At 45.0% G+C, this 25,258-nt stretch overlaps 1 protein-coding gene across 4 annotated transcripts in view; it reads left to right on the plus strand.

Annotated features, from left to right (window-relative positions):
- Positions 1-24,243, plus strand: part of LOC146860850 (GTPase HRas) — a 307,708-nt gene extending 283,465 nt beyond the window's left edge. For all 4 annotated transcript variants that reach the window (XM_085644811.1, XM_085644810.1, XM_085644812.1 and 1 more), the window contains exon 6: positions 20,049-24,243. The gene's annotated coding sequence lies outside the window, so the exon portion shown is untranslated. The remainder of the gene's footprint in view (positions 1-20,048) is intronic.
- Positions 24,244-25,258: the final 1,015 nt, after the last annotated feature.

The raw sequence follows: 25,258 nt of genomic DNA on the forward strand, positions 1-25,258 counted from the left end.
CCCCCTGGGGGTCGCGCCCCACAGTTTGAAGACCCCTGCCCTATACCCACCCAACTAAGCAGTATTGTGCCCAAATGTTCTATTGTTTCAGAAACCAACTTACCTGGGAGGGCCGTACCTTCCCCTTCTCACTGCTCTACCGATGCAGAACAAACTGTCTTGTGTGATCTAGCGCTTGCTCCAAAAACCTTCCCCGTGGGGTGGCGAAGTGAGCTAAAGAACAATGATAGATTCAACCCAGATCTGTGACTGGGGGTAAGTGTCTGAAAAGTTTCAGCGCTCAGTCCATCTTGTTTGCTTTGCTCGCCCTAAGTGGGCAGGGTATTCCCAGACGTGGGTCCTTTGCTCACTTTGCCACTGAATGTGTCTGAACTGGGGTGGCGAAGATGAGCTAAAGAACAATGATGGATTCAACCCAGATCTGTGTCTAGGGGTGAGTGTCTGTAAAGTTTTAGCTCTCTGTCCATCATCTCCTTGTGTTTGCTGTGCACCAAGGCCACACCAGACCTTCTTGAGGCGTTTATCTTGAGGTCCATTGCAGCTGTCCAGCTAGCCGCATGGGGCCGCGTGTTCTTTTCACCTCCGGGTCCATGAGCCGCCCTAGGCTCTCCCGAGTCGGCTCCCCACCCAAATCCAAATTCAGCCTGTAGAAAAGAAGTGCAGAGGCCCGGTGTCTTGCTAAAACTACTAGACTGCTGCGCTAGGTTCGTTGTCCATTTTTCTAACCCATCATCCAACTCCCTCTCAGCCAGGGCCTCAGCAGGGCATCTGAGGGTGTCAAGCTCCCCTTCTGACCTGCTTTCTTTGCTGACATCTTTACCTTACATGCCTTACCCTACCATATACCTTCACTGATGGCTTGACTGCCCATGAACCTGCTGTGCTGCTCCCCACCCCCCCCTCCCAATCCCCCGAATCGGAAAGGCACCAGCCCATCATCCCCTATGCCACCCCCTTACTTGTCACTCCATTCATGAGATGCCACTGATACTGCCAGGGTGAGGATCCTGTCAGGGGTGTGTGCGCCCCCCCCCCTCCCCCCACACAACCGTTCCAAGCCTCCCGCAAAGCCTTTTCAAAATTTCAATTGGGCAGCCTCTGATGTTGAAGTGTTACCCAAGCTTTCTCCCCTGTCCCTTTCCTCTACAACCCATTTGTCTCTCACTCCCTGTGGCACCCTCCCCAGCCAACTCACACCACTCCAATCAATAGGGCTCCACCACACATACTGTTCTCTGCTAGAGTCTGCTTCCTGATCCCTCTGGCAAAAGCCTCCTCTACTGCCAGTGCCTGTGTATAAACCTCGCTAAAATCTACTATCTCCGTCTGGCGAGAGGCATCACTGTGCCCTTGCCCAGACACAGCCTCCTTACTCCCCTACACATCCCCTGCCACCTCCCCGGCATCTTGCTGCAACTGAAGCACCTGTACGCGATCACCTCTCCTGGACCCCAGCCTTCCTCTCCCTTCGAGGCTGCATACACGCCCATGACTGCCCCACCCATTTTCAACAACCACTAGGCATCCTCTTGCCTATAGGATGCCTTGCACAAGATCCCAACGGTTGTGCGCTGAGTGTACTCATATCTCATCATTGCTCCCTGCCGGGCGCGAAGGATTCATTCCCATCATGCTCTTTGCTGTCCTCCTTCCTGGAGCTGCTCTCCGAATCGGAGAGCGGCCCGTCTGCTCACCTGAGCATATGGCTGGTGTTCTGTGGTCCGGCACGGCATTGAGCACGCAAACACAGCGGCCGCGACCCCTCCTGCTGCCTTCCAGACGAGGCCACCGCTGGTTGCAGCGCCCCTTTCACCAATAAATCCAGGCACTCCGCTTTGGATAGAATCCTCACCACTTGGGCCACCTGGTCCGCCTGAGAGCTTCTTGATGCCACCATCTCTAGTAATATTTATATATAAGAAAACAATGGTTCCTGTGGATAAATAGAACTAATATTTGAAATACTTGTGCACATTCGCAATAAAAGGACCATCTAATGTCAGAGGGCAAGAAAAACTTTCTACACAGTTTGCTCGGTATAACATATTTTATGAAAAAATGAACAAACAATAGGTACACTTCTTTCAGTCAAAAGTAGTACTGTTTGTGCATTGTGTCCCCAATTGAAGAAATGGAACCAATAAGTGAATATACAAAGTGAATTATTATGTACACGGTTTCCATCAGTTGTGAAAAACGACCATTCTTATACAGTATTTTTTACAGCTTCAGTACACAATGATACGGGCTGGGTAATGGTCTGTTCTTTTTTACTTGTCGACGGCGTTACGACCCTTCTATCAATGGGGGTCTCCTCAGGACTAACGATGTAGGGACATCTGGATGAAGAGAGTGCTGCCTCTGTGACAGTGAAGTGAAAGTAAAAACTCACGTGAGGACCCGGCCGGGTTCTCAAAGTGATCCTGACCTCACTTTGAGAACCCGGCCGGGTCCTCACGTGAGTTTTTACCTTCACTTCACTGTCACAGAGGCAGCACTCTCTTCATCCAGATGTCCCTACATCGTTAGTCCTGAGGAGACCCCCATTGATAGAAGGGTCGTAACGCCGTCGACAAGTAAAAAAGAACAGACCATTATCCAGCCCGTATCATTGTGTACTGAAGCTGTAAAAAATACTGTATAAGAATGGTCGTTTTTCACAACTGATGGAAACCGTGTACATAATAATTCACTTTGTATATTCACTTATTGGTTCCATTTCTTCACTTGGGGACACAATGCACAAACAGTACTACTTTTGACTGAAAGAAGTGTACCTATTGTTTGTTCATTTTTTCATAAAATATGTTCTACCGAGCAAACTGTGTATAAAGTTTTTCTTGCCCTCTGACATTAGATGGTCCTTTTATTGCGAATGTGCACAAGTATTTCAAATATTAGTTCTATTTATCCACAGGAACCATTGTTTTCTTATATATAAATATTACCCTGGTTCCGTCGTGATTAGGGTTCCCCTGTTACTTCCTTAGACCATCTCTAGTAAGTCATCTTCTCGCTATCACTATTCTTGCACTTACTAAGGCTATGCTACACTATGTCACCAAAACCTGCAACCAGAGCAAAAATATGCTACCAGGTACCAGCCACTGTCACCGGACAAAATGGTAGCTGGTGCTGCACAATATTGAATTTTATACCCTTGGGATACAAAGTAGGCCAAAAATTGCCTAAACCCGAGCAGTCATCAGACTGCTCCACTTCCCCCAAAAAACTGGAGGGCAGACCTCCCTGTGGTCGGCTCCCCACCAAATTCCCTTAATAATGTGTTGTAATACTCTTCATTAGCACTTGCTAAAGTATGCATCCCTGAACTTGCCACTTGAGTCCCAGGAGCAATTAGTTCCATACGGACACTCAAATTCTAAAGCAGAATGGATAAACAGGATGGTACGTGTGGGAGAGCAGTGAAGAAGGCAGGTTAGAGACAGGTGAGGGACCGTCGTGGTACCTGCCGGCTTGTGAGAAAATACTGTGTTTGACCTCCCAAAAACAAAGCAAAGCGGTACCCCACCAAATGATGCAATAGCAACCACATTTCTTTTGTTAGAGAAGGTCCACATTCTCTGGCCATACATTTCATAAACACGACATCAAAAATTCGACAGTTATCTTCATGTTAAAGTCGTTTTCATTATACACAATATTAATACAGACTTTCTGACTAATGCAAACAATTTCCTACCAACATATGCTCACATTCCATGAAGTCATGATTAACCACCCCTCAGCTCCTTGTGTCATCACATACTAGGCGCACTCTCTGCTCCCTCAATATAGAGGGAGCTAGGGCCAGCAAAACAGCTGGCCCCTCAAAAGGACCGTGCCAGAGCAACCCAATAAAGGGAAACCCCTGGCTCCTAATTGAAGGGATTACGCTGGGCAACTGGGCCATACTTTAGTCCCCTGGTGCAGCTCATATCCCAAGGGGCATATAATGGAGTAGTAGCCTATAAGGCTATGGCGAATCGAGGGAGCGAATTTCCCCCAGTCCTTCACTGGTGATCGTGGGACCTCTGCCCCGGGTTATTCTCAAAAACTTCAAGAACCAATAACATCTTGAATCTGCCTGCACTTAGATCTGTGATGCCCCACGTTGGCAACCTGTTTAGTGATCAAAACATGACTCCTTAAGTGCCACAGCAAACGTTGGTTCACCAACCAACCATAACTCCCCCCAGGTGCTGGCACCTAATAATGTGAAGTGCTGCATTGCAAAAGCCACCAAGTTTCCACAAAAAGTTTGTTGCCCTGAGCAGACAAATGGACTCCATCCTTCTGGAAAAAGTGCCTCCCCTCGAAGGCAACCATGGGAGATTGTCTTTAGCTGTGCTGTATTGAGAAATAGTTTTAACCTGCTGTTCAAACACTCGACTGACTCATTCAAGCTTTTCACAGACTGTCCAAATTTCCAGAGCCTCCTTGGGATTGTATGTGACCATGCAATGGCTGTGCTCGGACATCTCATAGCCAACCATGCAATTTCTATCAGCAGGACTTCGAACAGGGTCCTTTTGCCCCCCACAACCAGATCATTGCTGCCGATATGAAGGATGATTAGTGCAGGTGGCAGTAGCCTCTCGTATTGTAACCTTCTTGACGAGCTGGCGAAAGCCGTCCAGACAAAGAATACCCCTACCAACTTAGTGAAACTGAAGACCTGTGTCCACTGCCTGTCTGGACAAACGACTGAGTGAAAGTGGATTCTGTGTGACACACGAAGGAATGACCAAGGACCCACACACTTGTGCTAGCCATGTGCACTAATGCAAACCAATAGTAGAGAAAAAATATTGTCATTACTTAACCGGCCTGCGAGTCCCTGTCCCTATATCATATTGAACCACACACAGCATTTATAGCAGTCCGACTGACTTCCACCCGGCAATCCTCTTGACCACTTTTGTGTTAAGCTCCACTCCTACCGCAGATGTTTCTGCAACTATCCTTGAGGAATGAGTGGGGAAAGTGCCCTCGATGTCCACCAGAGTTTTAAGCAAAACATGAGCAAACTGGTACTTTGTCAAAAAGACACCCATATCCTGGACCAACAATGAAGCTGATGCCACCCTAGAACCTATCTGCAATAATGTACACACAGTTGCAACTGGACACCTCAGAAAAATACCTGCTCTCCTCAGGATCACCTGCTTCACTTTTCTCAGTTCTGTTTTAGAGCGTTGTATAGTGACTACTAAATAGTCCACAAGCCAGGAGAGATGACCGATTAAAATTCCACCGTGGATGTCCTGCTTGGACCTTGCCACAAGTCTGAAACCCTAAAGGCCCCGTAGAACTTGAGAGAAAAGGCAGCTGTAAACAAGGACACCTCATACCCATACTTGCATACTCTGTCCAGGACCCATCTGATCTTTTCCAACTTACCCACATCTGTGTGGCACCTTTTGTCTGGGGTGTGCCCTTCCAACCTGTCCCATCCCCTCAAGTCTTGCTTAATCCAAAAGGAATGGGAAGGGTCTAAGTCTCTCCTCAGTTTTGCAAAGAAGGCGACTACCGCTAAGTGCTGCCTAGCAGAGGCCGCAGAACTACCCTGTGCCCTCATGTGTTCCAGGAAGACCAGGTATCTAAACAAAAAAAGCGGCGTGTGAGAATTGCTTGCGCTCTATGCAATGTAGCGACATAATGCCCATTTTGTAGCCTCGCAAGGTCTTGGGTGCAATGCTGGCTACGATTAGATATGGGATAGTTGTGTTGCAAGGTTCCAAAGATGTGCCGGGAAGTTTGTGGGTTCTGCCTCTCCCACTGGATGGAAGCGCCGAAAATCCTTCTTCTTGAGATGAGATAATACATCAACACGCCGGGCACGTGTTTCACTTCAAACAATGTTATTATTTAGACAAATCAAGACCAACTCCTTCAATCAACATGAGCACCTTTCTGCATTTTGCATGCTGCGAGTTAAAACTTTACATTACAGCCATGTTATGAGACCAAAATATCACCGATTGATTGCAGAATTGGTCAGTTCAGATGTGCAATGCCACTAAGATTAGAAACACTTATAAAAATGTGATGCTCCTTACCAACCCCCTGACTCTAACCAAGTTTAGGGCCAGGGCTGTGCACACCACTTGTTGCCCAATATAGACCCGAACCCAATGCTGCCAGCTGCATCCGTGAACAACCCAAAATCCTGATTTGCCTGCAGAGGAGACTGCCACACCCCAAAACCATTAAAACCTGCGACAAACGGCAACCTGATCCTTAAATCCTTTTCTGTCTGCAGACAGGTGTGTTATGGAGCATGAGAAGGGGTAGCCTATTTGTAAAGCAAAATTGAGCTGCCCCACCAGTACGTGTAACTGGTGTAAGGTGGCCTATTGTGCCCCCAGACAGGATTTTAGTGAAGCGATGAAGATCAGCACTTTTTCTAATGGTAATCTAAATCCCCCTTTAATTGAATAGATTTCTATCCTTAGGAAAACCAAGGTCTAAGCCGGTCCTGCAGTTGTTTCCTGGGCCAGGGGCACCCCGAACTCCGACATTAAACTCTTGAAAGTTGCTAGGGACTCCCAATGGTCGGAATGACCCGGTCCCAGAAATAAGAAGTCATCTAAATAGTGAATGACAAAAGTAGATCCAGATGCCTGTAAAAAAATCCACTACAAGATTGTGCTAAATTGTTCAAAAAAGCGCAAGAGACTGAGCAGCCCATGGGCATACACTTGTCATTGTAGAACTTCCACTGGAACTGAAAGCCCAGCACATGGTAGTCATCAAGGGTGGACTGGCTTCAAATTAAATGCTGACTCTATATCCATTTTTGGTACCATGACTCCTCGACCTAACTGCTTTAACAGTTCAAGAGCATCTTTAAGGAAAGCATATTTGACGGAGGACAGAGCAGGGTTGATGGGGTCATTAACCACGCCCCTCTAGGGGCTGTAAGATTGTGAATCAGCCTAAATTCCAATGGATCCTTTGTGGGAACCAACCCCGGTGGAGAGCAGACCAAATCCAGAAACAGTGGCCTATCAAATGGCTCAGCCACCCTTCCCAATTTCAGCTCCTTGTCAATCTTTCTTCTACATCCCCTGGACCAAAGAGTGTTTGTTGCAATATTTTGGTCCCTGAAGCCTACTGTGGGTATCCTGAAAACAAGCGAAAACCAGAGTACAATTGAAAAGCATATTCCTTCTGTAGGTACATATTTAACCAAGGGTTCATAACCAGTACTGAGACCGGGGAGGTACTATCAAACACTGAGTATGGGAATCCTTTATTTTTGTAAACCCTTTTCCTTGGATCATTTAAAGCATTTGAACTCAGGGCGCCCTGCCATCCATCAAAAGGCACAAGACCCCTACGGTCTGGAACATGCTTTTTTATTATATGCCCAGCATGACCTTTTTCACTCGCCCCCTCCTGTCGCCTAACCTAAGGTCATCTGGCCACTGCCCTCTGATTGCGTTGTATGATATTGAAGAAACCATTCATTCACATCCGTTTGATCCCAAAACATCCCCGGGTTTGATGCTTTTTTCAACCTGAATGCTTTATCATAATTCTGCCAGCAGGACCCCCAAATTCCTCATAAGCACCCACTATTTTGTTCATATAGTAGGAAGTTTGTGGGTTCCACTCAGGGTATTTCTCAAGGAGAACCGACTGATAAATAGTAAAACCCTTAATCCAGTTCAATATTGTCTCCTCAACTTTCGCCGTCTTTATTTTATGTGGACAGTCTTTGGATTCCTTGGTGTCATCATCTGGTCGTTTAACCAGTGTGAGTTTAAATGCATCAACCTATGCCCCTTTCTTTATTTTTGCCTTCATGTCTTCACAGTGCAAGTCTAACTGATCCCTAGGGGAACGGACCTGATCTTGGGCGCTACTGGCTTTCGTTGTCTCGTCACCTTGCGTTCCTGCTGCAGACACCACAATTGTGGTGGATACCCTGCCTGACTGGGGAGGGGGGTAAGGGGGGGCGTTTGGGGAGCGACTATATGTCACACCATGTTGTGCATTCACAGGCCCCACTTGCTGGGCAGAATCGCTGGGGACACTGGGTGTCTACCCCGTCCCCAGGTGGGCGTCTGCCCCGTCCCCAGGTGGGCTTCCGCCCCGTCCCCAGGTGGGCTTCCTCTCAAATGGCTTTTTGCAGCTTCCAATGCCGCCCCCTCCCACACCGGGATCACTGGGCCTTGGCTGCCAAGTTGTGAAAGCCATGGTAGTACCCCGGCTAAACTAAGGTCATTGTCAAAACTACCTGAGCTCGCCCTGGTAAACCTCCTGTCCGCCTCCCTCTCCTGGGACTATGACCTCAGCTAGAGACGGAGTGGTGTGGGATCTACCCTTGCGTGTGTCTGGTCTGCCCCTGTTGCCTCGCCCCCCTGCGCTGTTCCCTTCCTTGCTCCCTTTTTAGCTGGTGGGAATGCTACTTTTGGGGGGACCCCTGCCTTGTCTAGGGTGCTCTTTCCCCACTGGTATGGAAATAGTGGGTACTACTGTACTAGGCCCTGGTGGTTCATCAGCCTCTTTCTGAACCAGGGAGGTCAATGCAGGTTGAATTAGTGCTAATCCTGACCTATGGCGTCTAACCACCCCATGACTTCCTCTCATGTGTGCTCTTCTTTTCACCTGCTAAGGCCTTTTCACACCCCATTGGTGAGCCTCGACATCCAAATATATATATACCTTAATATCCAACTAAATTTTCCAGGCTCGCCCCAGACACAGGGCATCAACCGAGCTGGAGGAAACCAGAGTGGTACACCAAACAGTTTATCCCCAATACAATTGTAGCCCAAGCACTGCTTAAAGATTGTGTGTAAATCTGTCTACAGCGGCAGCACTACAGTTGCAGGATTATCTTGAGTTTTATCCGAGTTTCATTGAAGAACAAACCAAAACCAATTTCCCTTCAAGTGAGTGCGCAGTGCCACCTACTGCCCAAATACGGGAACCACCCTTTGCAATACCAAATATTTTCTTGGCAATCCATGATCGCACCTGCAGACAAGCATTTGCAATGCAATAGGTCTCGCATTAGGAAAGTTTGAGCTTTTTGTATTGTAAATTGACTAATTTTGTATTTATGTGTTGGTATTGAAAATATTGAAGTTACTAGCTTTCTCATGTACAATGTCAATAGTTTTAACTGTTGCAAATGTGACACCTATAGCATTTGTAATGTAATATGTGTTGTATTTACGTGACTTAGATGTATTGATATTACAAATAACAATGGCTTTTAATTTTTGCAAATAATTAATACTTAAATAAAAGTTAATACAAATTATAATGGCAATCGTTTAAACTTTTGTTAATAACTCTTGTGAAGATTATGTTTAGTGTATTTAATTGCGCCTAAAATCCAAGAACAGAAGTTAAATATTATCATTTTTTGTGTGCCATTTGTAATAAAGCCTAAATATTGAGAGAACATATTAGAGCCAGTTGTTGAATGGTTGTACAGATTGATACTGTGGTGGCGGTGAGTGATGTTGTGGTGGTGTCGATTGATGCTGTGGCGTTAATTGATGCTGTGGTAGCGCATAGTGATGTAGTGGTGCCCTTGATTGGTGCTAAGTGATGCTGTGGTGATGCGATAGATAGAGTGCAATAGTCCGATAGATAGATAAGATAGATAGATAGATAGATAGAGAGTGAGGGCGATCGATAGAGTGTAATTATGTAGACTATAATTATGTGGCACTGAGTGGTTTTGTGTGGAGTGTATGTTGATTTTAGTGGCGTGTAATTATGTGGCATTGAGTGCTTGAGTGTATCTTGCATTGTAATTGGCACGGAGTGTTATTTGGAGTGCATGTGGCATTGAGTGTAGTGTAATTATGTGGTGTGTAATTATGTAGCGCTGAGTGGTATTTGAAGTGTATGTGGCATTGAGCGCTGTGTAATTATGTGGTGTGTAACTATGTGGCACTGATTGGTTTTCGGAGTGTCTGTTGTATTGAGTGCATTGTAGTTACGTGGCATGTAATTATGTGTCTCTGAGTGGCATTCGGAGTGTATGTTGCCTTGCCTTGTATTTCTATGGTTCCTTAAACCCTTAGATGCAATTCTTTTATTTTAACTAAAAGGATGGTAGTTAAATGGTGTTTACGGCAGGATGGTCGTTAAATGGTGGCTACGGAGAAGCTGTGTGCTGAAAGGCAAAGAGAACACGGGCATGAAAGTGAAAGCGAGGATGAAAATGGAATGAGTGTGGCAGGATGGTCGTTAAATGGTGGCTACGGAGAAGCTGTGTGCTGAAAGGCAAAGAGAACACGGGCATGAAAGTGAAAGCTAGGATGAAAATGGAATGAGTGTGGCAGGATGTTAGTTAAATGGTGATTACGGGGCAGCTGAGTGCTGAAAGGCAAAGAGAACACGGGCCAAAGCTGGAAGAAAACGCGAGAGGCATGTGTGTGTGGCAAACACTGGTGGGGCTCAGAGCATTCTGTTGCTGCCTTGATGCCTGTGTGTGTGAGCAGTGGGGCTGTGTGTGTGAAGTGCCTAAAGTTGCAAGAAAACATATGGTTATTTAAATCCTTAGACGCAGAATTAATGGAGCTAATGTTATCGAACTTAGAAGGATGAAAAGGGAATGAGCGCGGCATATGTTTACTTTGTAAGCGCAGAAAGCGTGCAGGGCAAACTTATTATTTTGGCTGTTTGAGACTCAGATCTGGGCAAAGCTGCAAGAAAACACGGAGGGGGGAGCGCGGCCTGTGTGCTGAAAGGCAAAGAGAACACGGGCATGAAAGTGAAATCGATGGATGGCAATGCGTCCGTGAGAGTTGTGAGAGGCGCCATGAGGAAACAATCTCTCGGCATGCTGTGGCGGGGCGGGGGAGCGCATTCCAGGCGGGGGAGCGGACCCTTTGAAGTATGATGCCGAGGCTGTGGCTACACGTGCACGCACCAGTGGGCTGAAGCGCTTCCCCAAACGGATTGCATGGTGGCACGATGCACGTGATTGTGCACGTGCTCGCCATGCAATCCACTTTTGGGAGCACTTTGAAATGCCCCTCTTACTAGAGTCTCGCAAAGCGATTGCGTAAACGTAATAGCTAGGCGAGACCTAAAAAACCAAAGCGTCTGCCCCAGACACCACCCCACCCCTTGATTGGGGGACACGGAGGGATGGGTTGCAGCCCATTGTACAGTTGGATGATAGGACATCATCATGAGTGTGTTCTAGCATGGTTTGATGCTTAGGAATTTTATCGTGGTTAGTATTAGTTGGATCTTAAGGGCAATTCTTTTATCTACAGTTTACATCATATAGTTTATTTCATTACTGTGTGCAAGGCTTATTGCTTTATCTTTGGTGGTTCTGTCACTTGAGCATCAACCTTCACCACTACAGTCTGTCTTCTCCAGGTAAAGAGGTTTGGAAGAGGCTCCATAATTCCTCCTGGTCACCCACTTTGTATTGGCTGTTTTAGAGTTGGATTAGCTATGCTTACACTAGCTCCCTCTAAAATGCTTTTTATTTAGGTCTCGCCTCCAGATACTTTTATCTGTTTATCAATCCGTATTTGTATAGCACAACACTGTCACCCCAAGGGTTTCTGGGCACTGAGAGTGCCATGTCGCTGTCGAAAAGCCAGGTCTTGGGTTTCTTTCTGAAGTCTGCCAGGGAGGGAGCTGGTCGAAGGTGGAGGGGTAGGTGTTCGCACCGATGAATGAGAAGGAGCAACCACTGCTTTGACCAGTGCTGGGGGGTGGAGAGGTGGGAAGGGTGAGTCTGCGTGCAATGTGGAGTGCAGGTGTCTTTGGGCCGTTAAAAATTCAATCAATCGATGTATGATGGTCCTTTGCTGTGTAGGGCTCTGTATGCGTGTGTGAGGATCTTGAATTTGTATCTCTTCTGGATTGGGAGCCAGTGGAGATTTCTTTTTTTCAAGTTTAAAATGCTTTATTGAACTTCTATTGAGAGCCAAATACAAAGTAAACACTATATTCATAACAGTACAATTCAAGCATAGTTAATAAAAGAAATATATGCAAGCTTAACAGTTCAATATACCTGAGCTTGAATTGAAAAATATAAACTATTTACAAAACAATATGCATTTTTAGGCCAGTGGAGGTTTCTGAGGTGAGGGGTAATGCATGTCCATTTGGGGAGGTCCAGGACGTGTCTGGCTGCAGTATTCTATATGGTCTGGAGTCTTTTAATGTGCTGGATGGAGAATCTGGCTTGGAGAGCGTTGCTTTAGTTGAGGCGGCTGGTGAGGCGGGCTTGCGTGACGGTCTTCTTGGTGTTGATGGGGATCAATTTGAAGAGTTTGTGTAGCATATGGCGGGTGAAGAAACAGCAGGAGGTGCCTGCATTGACTTGTCGTTTCATGGTGAGTTGGCTGTCTAGGATGATGCCGAGGTTACGCGCATGGTCTGTTGGTGTGGGTGTAGGTCCGAGTTTTGCCAGCCACCAGCTGTTGTCCTATACGGAGGTGTTGTTCCCGAAGATTTCTTTTTTGTCGGAGTTGAGTTGAATACTCAATGAAGACCTCTGTGCACATTCAGTACTAAATGAAAATACTAATGTAAACACACCATAAATGAAGCACAGGTGGAAATAGTCAAGGATTCGGACTCAGGAAATAAACAACACAAAAGAAGACAAGGCAATAGGGAACACATGCTAGGTTGGGTAACGACACAAAGGATCACAAGGTAACAGTAGTAGGGGTAAAGAGGAAAGGTGGGGAGGGTGACAAAAACATGAAAAAGAAAGCAAATCCAACTCTGAAGAGAGCATTATAGAAAACACTCTCCCAATAACCATGTCACTGAAGAGTGACATTCAATGGTTTTTGGCCGGTTTTTGTACAGCTTTATTACTGATTGTTGTCTCCAGCATTAGCAGTTTGAAATGAATTAAGCCCACTTGATAAAGCCCAGGAAGTATTGGACAGCTTCCATCTGTGTGAATACCTATAATTAGTCATCTGATTTGAACTTTAGTTTTGTGCTCCCCCAACAGACCATACCTACTAAGCCCACCGACTCCTTACATATTGCTGGTTATTGCCTAATGGGATGAATTTAAAAGTGCCAAAGTCAGGGAAAATCAGGTCTTGCTTCCGTTTCAGTTTCATAGAGTCCGATTTCTTAAGGATGGAGCTTAAAACCTCTGAATCCCCACTACAAGTCGCATTGCCATCCCAGACATGGCCGCCTCCTATTACAGAGCATATCATCTGATCGTTATAAGTGAATGGCGGTTCAGTGGCGCGGACAAACGTGCCTTGGCGATGGGGGAACACTCCTCTTCTACTATTACTATATATTAATTCCATGACGAGTTGACTCCCGCCAGCCACTAGGGTGGTGATTAAGGTTCGGAAAGACATCCACAAAGAATTGGGGTGGTCGAGAGACACCCCTCTGGCATGCGACCAGAGAGACACACCACTAGCATGCAGTGTCACTGAGCCAAGTATTGGCTCTTCGGGTCTTCCATGGGTGGGACACCATCGGCATCTACAGGAGATATTATGAATGTCACTGTACTTAAATCCTTTGCCGACTTAAAAGTTGAGCACGATATGCACAAGAGCCAACTCTTTAGAAATCTACAACTCAGACATGTGCTTACTCCATACATAACACCCCTGCGTGAGTTGCCAGACCAGAATCCATCGAGGCAAAAAATCTTACTGGAGGAACTGGCCACCCATAAGATCTCAAAGGTTTACCACAGCTTGGTCATCAATTCCAAAGACACCTTCCACAGCCTAAGAGTGGCATGGTATTCCGGATCTGGGTACACTAACCTATGACGATCGGATGGAGGTACTTGCGTCGCCCAGGAATACAGCAATAGCCTCACAATTTCGACTAATCCAACTGAAATACCTTCACAGAGTATATTTTATGCAGGGAAGGCTATGGAAAATGAGGGCAAAAGTTTCTCCAGCATGCCTGAGATTTGGGGCACACACACTGGGTCCTTCCTTCTTACAGTGGGGGACTTTGGGGTGTTGATGGCCTTTTGAGAGGATGTGCCATATGCTTTTGTCAGATATTAGAATGGAGCGAACCTAGGGATCCCAAATGCACCCTACTACACTTCACTACAGACCTCAATAGCAAAAGATACCGGGCAGCCTCAATGTGGCTGGATTTACCCATTGTCAATAGAGATGCAGCCAAGGCTTTGAAGGATGAGGAACCCCACGAGCATAGACAGAAGGAAGGCGGGCCTAGACAGATGAATGAGTCTGGAAATCACCATCTGTGCCACTAGTGGCAGCCCACAAAAACACTACAAAATGTGGGCCTCTTGGGCCTGGTACAGAGGGATCCACTGAGAAGGCATAAACCAAGAACCCTTTTAACTAGATGAAGAAATCGGGGCATTTGGGGAAGCACAGATGCCACAACTTAGAGGGAGGCAGTGGGAGTGACATGGGGTAAAAATGCATGAATATTTGCACTTATAATTGAAAGTAAAAAATAATTACAAAAGAAAACCCCTTAGCTTGCGCTCGCGGTGAACAAAGATAAGTGGTTTCTTAAAAAAAAAAATTATTTAACTTTACCTCGTTGTCGTATGTCGCCTCATGCCCCCCTGCCCCCTCGCACACTCTCTTAACTGCATGGGCTGCTCTCGATCAGACTTTTTTATGGAGTCTTTAGCCTTTGCGATGGTGAGTGACACAATAGAATCCCTGAAGCCCCATCATTTTAATTATTTTTCCAAATGTACTTTTTCTTCCATTAATGTTCAGTTAATCCCAAGTCTGAACTATCCTTTGAGTATGTTTACTTTATGATTACATTTAGTATCTTCTTTAGTGCTATTATCCAGACCAAAGAGAGTGTCCTGTTTTTTTCTGCATGGTCCATTGTAGTTTTCCCTATTTTAGTCTAAGCGTGCACCTTGTAGGCCGCATTTTCATTTGCACACGTTACTTATAAACCTGCTTGTTTTTGTGCCACATTGTATTTTCACACAGAACCTGCATATGTTTTTGTGTTCTGTTCTTTTCCTGGGATTTAGCCTGAACACTACAAAGTCAAACAACAATGCCACTTGTTATTCTTTATAGACACTTGCACCTAGATACAACATGAGACCGCAGCTGCTGTTTGTGAGCACACATGTCTTGTCATATAACTGAGCACAAGAGTTTAAGCAAGTATAATGAGTGAAGGTCCTGAGGCAAGATTACTACATAAACTGAGATGTCGAACATCCATCTGTGTATGCTAAGCTACGGGGTCCGCCACTCATCCCAGAGATCTTTGATATATAATCATTTAGTTTTAGTAAAAGAGGTGGGAGGGGGGGGTTAGGCTAATTTCTAACATGACGGGGCTTTTTATGGTATATGGTTTGTTAACCATGCTAGCAATATTTTTACTATTCATTTACTCCCTTTGTGTCTCTTGTTTATGTTACCGTGGACAAGTACGAGTGAGAGCGAAAGGGTGTGTCCTGTTACCACAATCCCTGAGCTGGTCGAGGAGTGTTGTGTTCTGGGTGCCAATTCACTTGTCTCTCTGGGAAGTTAGGAGGTTGAGTGAGGCACTATAGCTAGTCTGACTCTGGCTCATAGATACTGAGGTAGTATGGTGACTTAGTCTCTACATGCCAATGGTACCAAGCATATTTCTGTTGCTGAGCAGAATCCCTGCAACAAACGACACTAGTGGACGCCTCAGTGCACCCAGTTGAAGTTAAGAGCTAACTGTACCGCCTTTGGCGGCAAAGATTAACCGGTTTGAATTATGTGTAATGTTTTGTAACAAAAATATACTTTATCTGGATTTGGTGAGGCTTTGTGGCAAATCAGAAAGAAATCTGTGACAATATAAAAGTACCATCTAAATTTGCAAGTCATAAAACATATTTCTGTACTTTTTATAACATGGTGGTGTATTGATATCTATTTTGGACTTAGAAATGTAAGCAAAGTTTAAACTTAAACTGCATCCTGGATCTCTTTATTACAAATAGACATCCACCACTCAAGGTAAGTGTGCCACGATTAAGAATATTTCAGTATTAAAATCTACAATCCACACCAGCTTGCGAGGTCCTGCACTTTGGCCAGACAATGGCAGTTTGCCTCTTGGCTTTAAAAGCTACACAGTTGTGCTGCTAGAAGGTATATATCAACCTATACCTGGACATTTTTATGCCCATCTCCATGGTAGGATATGAACAACCATCACTTTATTTTAAACACCCTAAACTCCCTGGAATTCGTGCTGAACCAGACCCAGTTCTGCCTGCAGGCCACACCGAAGTTGCCGTACATCCATGTTGTCCTAAAAACTGTGCAAGCAGAATACTCATTTCTCCCATTCAGCTGTTGCAAGCTGCAAAGCACCTCTTCAAAGCAGACTGGTACTTCTAGATTTCTATCTGCCTGATTGCCAGCTACACACTCTTTTTAGGTCAAGCCTTGGCAGCCCGCATGCGCTGTCTACAGGACCTGATGTAATCGATAAAACCACTCTATTGCTGCTTTCTGCTTACGATTGGTTCATTCCAATGTTGCTCTGCCTTGCTGCCTTCTGTCTCGTTCCCGCAGCCATTAGCTCATTTCCTTTAAAAGTTCAGGAACACCGGTAAAGTACAGTGTACTTACTCTTTCCTTCATTATCTCCTGTCGGTGAGAACTCATTTTATCTTTATTGATGCTTTTGGCTTTTCGGTGCTTCTGCACATTTGATTCCTCTTCTCCTTCGCATTATAAGCCCTCCACCCTCCTCCTAAGAACACACAGCCCCTGCAGTAGTCGTCTTTTGGCCCATCGCTGCTTGTTTTTAATGTTGACCAAATGCAGCGTTTCCCTGGTTGCTTTCTGCCATTGCTGCTTCCGCCCACCACCCTCCTTCATAAACATAGCATTTGCCTTATTAAAGAGGCCACCGACACAAATACTGTGTAAATGCAGCGTTTCCCTTATGAAAGAGTCCCTAGACACAAATGCTATGTTGTAATGCACTGAACTCTCAGCACACATTGAGTAAGCCAGTTTCTCAACATTCCAACTGTGAAGCTTGCCTCAGTTTCTGACCACTTTTTTTTTTTTAAGGTTGCTTTACACCACCCTTGCTTCTGCCCTCCCACCACACTCCCACACAAACTCATTTCCCTAATTGCTTTCGCTGCTTCTGCCCTCCCACCACCCTCCGACACAAACGCAGCGTCTACATTTATTTCTGATTTCTTTCTTTAACTTTGCACATTAAAGCACCATTGCATCATGAGTGCTCTGCAACAAAGCATCAAAGTTTTCAACTCAGCAAGCAAAATGTATAATGCAAAAATTGCTGTTAGTTTCACTGCAAAGAAAAGTGAAACTCTGCACTGCCCCTTTAAGTTACCAGCCTTTTAGTTGCCTCACAAGACTGCAATTGCTTGGCACATAATTGCTTGGCACATACATATGCGCGGACACCTATAAATGTTTTCAGTTTAATGTAAGAAATGCCATGTAAAAGGTGCCTTCCTCAGCAAAGTTGTGCAGCCATAGCATCGCATCCATCTTTGAATGGCTTCAGCTTTGGTTATACTTATCAAATAGGATCTGCAAAAAGCCAACTGCACAATAACACATGTGTAAACACATTGTTATTTACTATCCCAAAAAGTTGTAACTCAAGCAAATACAAGTCCTATTGCATTTCCAATGCTTGTTCCTTCTGTTGAGCTCTGTATGAAAGAGCGTTCAGCTCTTCACTAATTATTTTAATATCTGTTCATGGACCATTTCATCTAGCCTTCTTCGGTGGCTTAGTGATCTTTAGATCCAGACTACCGAAAATGGTTCCTTTCAAGAAAGATGGCAACTAGTCTTAAAATGTCATTGATCAATTGGAGATTGGCTGAAAGTCTGCGCCTAAGGCCCTCAGTCCATGAAATCCAGGTGCTGCACATAATTACTCTCAAAATGGTCTCCCCCAAGTGGTCTTTCGAGCACTTGGGGGAGCAGAGGGTAGTACTGGGCTGCTTGACTGCCCCACTGTTCTGCTCTCTCTGAACAAGAAGCACTGTATTTTCCCAGTTGTTGGCTGGCCATGGATCCTTGACATCATGATGCAAGACCACATCCTTTTCCTCATTGCTCATCATTAGTTGGGAGTCGGATAAGTGGAAGCAGCACAGCTGAGCCGGCTCTGAATCTCCGCACCTGTAAACCTTTATTGTGACGATTCCTTATTCTCATTTGCTCCTATTGTCTCTGGTTGGGAAAGAAGTCCCATCTCCAAGTGCACTCCTTTGTGTCAAATGTGTGCAGCACCAAGACCCTTTTTAGCCTCCCAATCACGCAGAGGCTATCTGCATGTACAGAACAAGTCACAGGGATGTATATTTTATAAAATATCTACAAGTGCAATGACTAGATGGCTCAGAAATGCATGTGTCCGGCGAAAAAAGTCCACTTGCCCCATGTGTGCCATGCAATTACTTGACTCATTATGGCAGCCTTCTTATTAAATCAGTAATGATAACTTCTCTGATCATGTCGGGGCTCAAGTCCGGATTTAGATTCTAGCAAAGCTGTGATTATGCCACGTTTCTGATTTTGCTATTTTTCTGATTAGACCAAACTCCGAACATGCCAGCACTTTGTGCCAGACATTCACAGGCTCTGCAGTGCGGGGGCTCCGTTGATAAATGGATAAGTTTAGGCCATGTTGATCCTCCAGGTAGGAATGGAAATATGACCGCACTCTTTTAGGCCAGTGTTCTGATTCTATAATTTTTCTAAATGTAGCATTTGCGGTCTTTCCTACTTTATATTCAAAAGAAGCATTTAGTGAACTGCTCTGGTTAACTTACTCTCTTTTACAAATCTTACTGTGAATGAACCCATACACTTGTGGTCCCGTGCCTGGGTTTCTATAGGTGGTACGATGAGAAAGCAGACGGTCTGACCTTCTCCACTTGACCACATTGTGTAATTCTAGAGCAAATCACTTCATCTCGCTGTGCCTCATTCCCAGTGGTTGAATTGATTGAGTGCGAGTTTAGTACTATGCCAATGGTGGAACATTTACAATTTTCTCTAGATGAATTGTGCAAAGTCACAGTCGAAACGTTACGGACCAGATTCTCAATGCTATGTAGGTGTGTACGTTTGGCATACATGCGCTAATATTGGTTTTGCACTCATTAAATGATTTACAAAGCATCACAATTTTTGTGTCATCAAATCTACTTATGGGGGCAGGAAGCAGATGGGAGGCAGTAGTTTCAGAGTAAAAGAGAGTGGTTTTAATTTCTCTTCTAAATAGCAGCTTATTTAAGTCTTAATTTCTCAAGCAGGTAATTCTACAATATCTAAGCCTCAATTCTAAAAGATCTGCCTTCTGTCATTGGCCCTCATTTAGAGTAGACCAGGCATCCTGCTGGGTTGCGAGGTTACCGGAGTGAACATCCTCCCCTCACTTGAGGGGGGACTCCTGCTGCTCGGGTTACTGAGTCCCTGCCTGCCGGGCGAGGGTCTCGAAGCGGTTCCACTTTAGGTTGACCCAACTGCCATGTCCTTTCGACCCTGCTCTTTATTTTTGTTTGTTTAGCACAAACTCTCAAAGCAGGAGTTAGTGTTAAATTATTAATGGCTCTGACATGTAGGGTGATTTAATCCTGCACATGAGTACCAATAATTGATTTCCAAGTTTGGGACTACCATGCCTCAGAGGACCCAGACAGGGAAACCTAGTGATGTTGCCCCACCCTAAATAGGGCAGAGCGACCTTCACGGTCACCTGCGGTTGATTGGCCTTCAGGTTAAGTTTTTCAGAGGGAGCAAGTTGGGGTTCCGTGGTCAGAAATCCTGCGGTTCTCCAACTTCTGAGTGGGGCAGGGAATTTGTGATTACATTTATGGCATCTAATCCAAGAGCCTTAACTTGGTGGCACTATCTAGTATTCTTGGGGCATTTCCATGGATCGATTTGTGTGTTAGGGTAAGTAAGTGAAATGTTACTCTTGCTTTGACAGGCAGCCATTGCATGTATTTGAGTATGAAAGTGGTTTGGTCTCACATAGATGGTGCATGTCAGTAACTGTCATCTACCTCTCCATTTCAGTTGACATGGCCCTGGCTCTGGCTCTGTGGAGAGGGGATGCCATCTCTCCAGGTGGTGCACAATGACAATGGAGATGAAGAACAAGAAAAACCAAAAAACGAAACACACAGCAGCTAACAAAATTATAATCTTGAAGAAATGCACACAAGAATGGTCAGCGCCATTTGAAACCCCTGGCTCTTTTGCCTTGGATGTCATGAGGTTTTGTCGTAACAAATCACCCCATTGGAGAAGGTTGCATCAACGAACAGAGAACTCATCTTCTTCTGTTGCCGATGCCACAGCTTCAAACCACTGGGAATCATTATTTGATGCATCTTACGCTGATTACGTTTGAGACTGGCCTCAACTGTTCTTTGGATTTCTGCTCTGCTGCTTTCTTTATTCTTCTCAATTGACTTTTTATTGAACTTTTATTGTGTTTTTTCCCCCTTTTTTCCCCATTTTACTGTCCATGACAGACTACAAGGAAAGCCCACTTGGCAGGGGAGTTCTGTGTGTGGTGGGTTGTTACTGGAATCCGACATGTTTGGTTTTGAAAGTGCATCAATTTTATGGAAAAGATTTGGGTGGTTTGGGATACTGGAATGAGGAGACTATCTTTTTATGTATTTTGGTTCTTTAAACAAAAAAAGTACACCGACGCTAAAAGTATTCATAAGACATGTTAAGTGCCAGTTCATAAACCTCATTCCCTTTATCCACAGACCGGGAAATGTGATGTTCAGTTTGCATATTCCGCGACTATGACCGATTTGTTATGAGGTTCCGCACCTACCAACGCACAAGCTGCCTTTTCTGTTTCGAATGGGTTTTTGATGTGCTGTTTCATCGTTCCTCAGTGCAAGAGTGCCAGGGACCAGGGAGGTTCATTTACTCGTGGTCTGTACTGTACATCTCTCTCCAGTTGCGGTATAGGCACTTTCTGCCGGTGGTGCTGACATTTTACACTTAAAAAGAGAGAGACCTTATGCTACTTCCTGCTTCTTGGAAAGCAGTTGTATGCCCCTAGGTTTATTTATTCTAGGCCAGTGCCACCACAGCAATGGAGAATCAGAAAAGCAGGGACTTTTCTGGAAGCGCTGGTGATTGTTTATGCTCTGGACAATGCAGTATTTATAAGTGTGTCTTCTAGGTCCGTATTTCAATGAATGTACAGAATTCTGGATGTTAAACATTTTTCTTTAATAGTGGTTGTTTTCAGGTTTCATAATGTTTATATCTAATCCTGATGCAGTTCTCTGTGCGCCTGGGTAGATTGTGTTGCCTTGGGTACCATTTGCACTGTTAGCAATTGGGTTCCTGGTTTGGGGGTCAGCACTGCACACCTGGCCCATTCCTGTAGTTAGGCTTTAAAGGGACTTCCAGTTTATAGGTTACCCATGGGGTCTACAACGTAAATCTTGGTTTATTTGGTCAGAATGGGTGTTTACTTCATTGACAAGAATACACTGTTGTGCATAGGGGCATTCAGCTCTGCGCATCCCCATTCCAAGCACTCGTCAGGGTAACTTCAATAGATCCTGCAGAGCCCAATCTGTTGGGTGTCACTCGTATTCACCTTTCCCGCTATTTCCAGTTGAGGGAAGTGCGTTGCCAGATCTCTTTGGATCTCAGAACAGAGCGGTATAGATCTATCACGAGGAGCCCTTCCTCAAGACTTGTTCCGTGAGCAGTTTGTGTGGAGTAGACAATTGAACAAGTAAAAAATGCTTGCATTAGTGCAATTAGACATTTTGTTGTATTTTTTTGCTTTTCCCCCATGGGAGAAAGCCTTCAACTACACGACTGCCAATTTTGCGGTGTTCCCTGCTGATTCCTACAATGCAAGAGATCCATACACATGCCATTGCATGGAATACATGTTTGACGTTTCCAGGGTTAAAATGGACTGAGAAAGTTGTGAATGCCCAGAAACTTAAAAGTGAGAGTATGCAGAAACTTGTCAGGGCATAACCACTAAAAGTCAAGTCCCTTACATTTGTATAATACTAAATCATGGGTTTACAAGGGGCGGTCGCCTTTGGTGAAGTGAATTTGCTTTGGTCAGTCAAGCCAATTGCACCTGCAAGTTAAGCGTACACGTGCAATGGCTTTGTGAATATGCTCTCTCTGTCTTTGGTTCATTGCGTGTGTGAGAAAGAACACAAATGTTGGTACCCCACAAAGAGTATGGGGAACAGACTGAATGCACAGCATTGGGAGGGGAGCGTTGGAGAAACTGTCTTTTTGAGATCATCCCTCTTCAGGACAGCTGCACAGTGCCTAAGGGGCTGTGGGCACCCTGTATGAGAGGTCTGCCCTGCACTAGCCTTCCTGCAGCATTTTATGTAAAGAGAAAGGCGCTGCCATTTGTTCCATCCGCTGATTGGCCGTGCACATACTTCAGTATTTCAAATCTGATAGAATTGTACACAACTCTAAAATCGGCTCCTCTGGAAGGAAGCCTGAAAGGATGTAACACGGCTGCTGCATGAAGTCCCAGGTGCCTGTGCTTTATGGGGCCGTAACATGTTACTGACAGACATCTGCTGCTCTTATGAAGGCAGCGGCCTCAACACTGTGTTTATGAGCTCACGGTTGTCAAGAGCGTAATGGCAAAAGCAGCAGCATTGTGTGGTCTGGACTAGCCTCTTTCAACCGTACGGAAAAGGCACATGGACCCTGTGCGCCACCCTGCCTGCACCGGTCACCTTGTGCAGCGCAGTGAAACCCTGGGCATCCGCCCATACTTGCAGCTCGACTGGATATTTTCCACTTTCCTTCGGAAGAACGAAAGCAATAAATGGCTGTTGGAGAGAAAACTGAGTCCAGGGAGCTAACAAAGAAAGAACCCCCACCCCTTTTCCTAGATCTGAGTCCTACATGGGTTGCCCTGCTTGAGGTGATGCTGCTGGTTAGTCTGAGCCGACCCTTGAAGGTGTTGCTTTGCTCCTACTGTAGCGAACATGGTTGTGATTGCATTGCTTAACTAACACACAATCATTGTCAAGCAGTGATCCCTATGATCAGGAGTTCAAAGGAGTTGGGTGCTCCAGCTCTACGGGGAGTGGAGATGATCCCTCCACACGGTGCATCACACAGAAATGAGACCAAGTACATGACCACAGCATTCAGACCCGACCCCCTCCATCAGGGGCTGGTAATCTGGAAGTCCTGAAAGATACAGTCTGCTTAGCTTTATAGATGTGCTGAACTCGCCCCAGAATAGTATATTTTTTATTTCCAGAGATTAACTAATGTGCCTAGGAAGTTGCAGCTTCCTTTTTTATTTCATGTGAACTGTATTTCGATGGCCATGGATACTGCCTGTATGATGTGTATTTGTGCTGCGTCCTTGAGGCACACGGATCATCTCTTTTATGCAGTTGCTTGCAAGCTCTGACTGTATGCATGCCAAACTGTACATTCAGTTTATGTTGTAGCAGAATACTAGATATAAATATATTATACACACTCCGACACACACACCTCTTATATAAATACAGTATAACTATACAATAATCGGGTAATATATAGGTTTATTAAAGTTAATGGGGGACTTAAGATGGTGTCTAACTGTGAAGCACAGTTAGAAGGTACAGTTGGGTAGGGCAGTGTATGGTGGTGGCATTGGAACTCTGAAAAGCACCCCTAATCCAAATTGTCATCTTTAGGGGACTGTTGTTAACGGGGACCATAGTGCATCTCCTGACACTTAAAATGTGACTTGCGTATCCTTTTACTTTGTGAAAAGAAGCCACTTTAGCACAGGGGTTCTCTTATGTTGTTCTCTGATGACCTATGTTAGAGAGGTCATCTAGAGAATGGTGCCACAATTGGTTTTACAACCCAACCAGACCCCATCAAACAAAGAGACCGCCAATAATCTATTATTGGTGATTAACTACATTCAGCACTGACAACATATGGGTTGGACTGTGAGATAAACAACAACTACTAGAGGGATGACAGAGCTCTTTGAGAAGGAACCACACCTGATACAATTGAGCTACAGCACCATTACATGAGGCACTCATGGTAAGGTAGTGTCTGTGTGGTGTGCTGCCATGGAAAACAGAATCAAGAGTCTGGATTGCAAATGATGGGGACAGCTAAACACAATTGTGCAGTAACCACCCCCCTTTATGACCCATGTAGGGAAGTCCATGTTTAACCTTACTGTGTTTGTGAAAGAAATAAACTTTTCAATGGATTTTTGTTTGTTTTTCCTGTCTGTACTGTGCTTCAAGTGTAGTAATTGTTCAATGCTACAAGGCATGCAGCTTTCGTTTGTAATCAACTGGATAAGGTCTGAGAAACGAATGCAGTAGTTCTGAGGATGCATAAATTACCCTTGTTTAGTGACGCTTGTTGTATGACAAAGGTCTTTTCAATGAATACTTGCAGGAACCAGATTGTCGTAAGAGCTTTGAAGAATCTTCCTAGCTCTGACCCAGCCAGGTTGTTCAATTTGTGTGAGCAGGCCCTGGTTGTTGGTGTGGAGTTAGAGGGTTGTTTTTTCTACAAGGCCACTTTTACACCTCGCACACCCGGAGCTGCCGGTAGAATCCTGGGGCTCTGGCTAATCACGAGTTTGGGTCTGACGTGATTAGAGATCTTACAGGATGGTGAAGTGGCACTGCATTTAGGGCATGATTGCATTCAGACCAGTCGCTTGGATTAATTAAAGCTAAAACAAAATGGCCATTTCTTTGTGCTGTATTTTCGTACAAACATCTTCTGCTTTGTATTTCTTATGTTTGAAATCCTTCAACATCAGGCTCTAGGAGAGTGTATGTTGTTTATGTGATTAGGAGCCATATTTAATTTCTTCTCTTCGACATTCATTAATCTACAGCCAGCGGGTGTGTCACCCACGTAACAGTGCCTGAGCCCTCACCCATTTCCAGCAGGACCATGATAAGGTCTGGTATCGGGGTTCTTCCCACAGAATTACTGCAAAATAAAGGCAGTGGCACTCTAGATTTGATTTTTTTTTAGGGTGAGGGGGCACACTAGGGCTACAGATAAAACTAGCGGGGCAACCTACCTAGAGTGATCATGAAATTTGCGTTCATGTGTAAAATATATGTACTATCTACTGGCGCTCACCAGTAGGTAGTTATAATTAGGGCATAGTTTCTATAGATAAAGCGTTTTTTGTTTTGCTGATAACTTTGGCCCCGTTTGATGAATCTTCTCAAAATTAGTACGCCAATCACTTCAGC

This window comes from Triturus cristatus, chromosome 3_1, assembly GCF_964204655.1.
Source record: "Triturus cristatus chromosome 3_1, aTriCri1.1, whole genome shotgun sequence".
NCBI classification, from domain to species: Eukaryota; Metazoa; Chordata; class Amphibia; order Caudata; family Salamandridae; genus Triturus; species Triturus cristatus.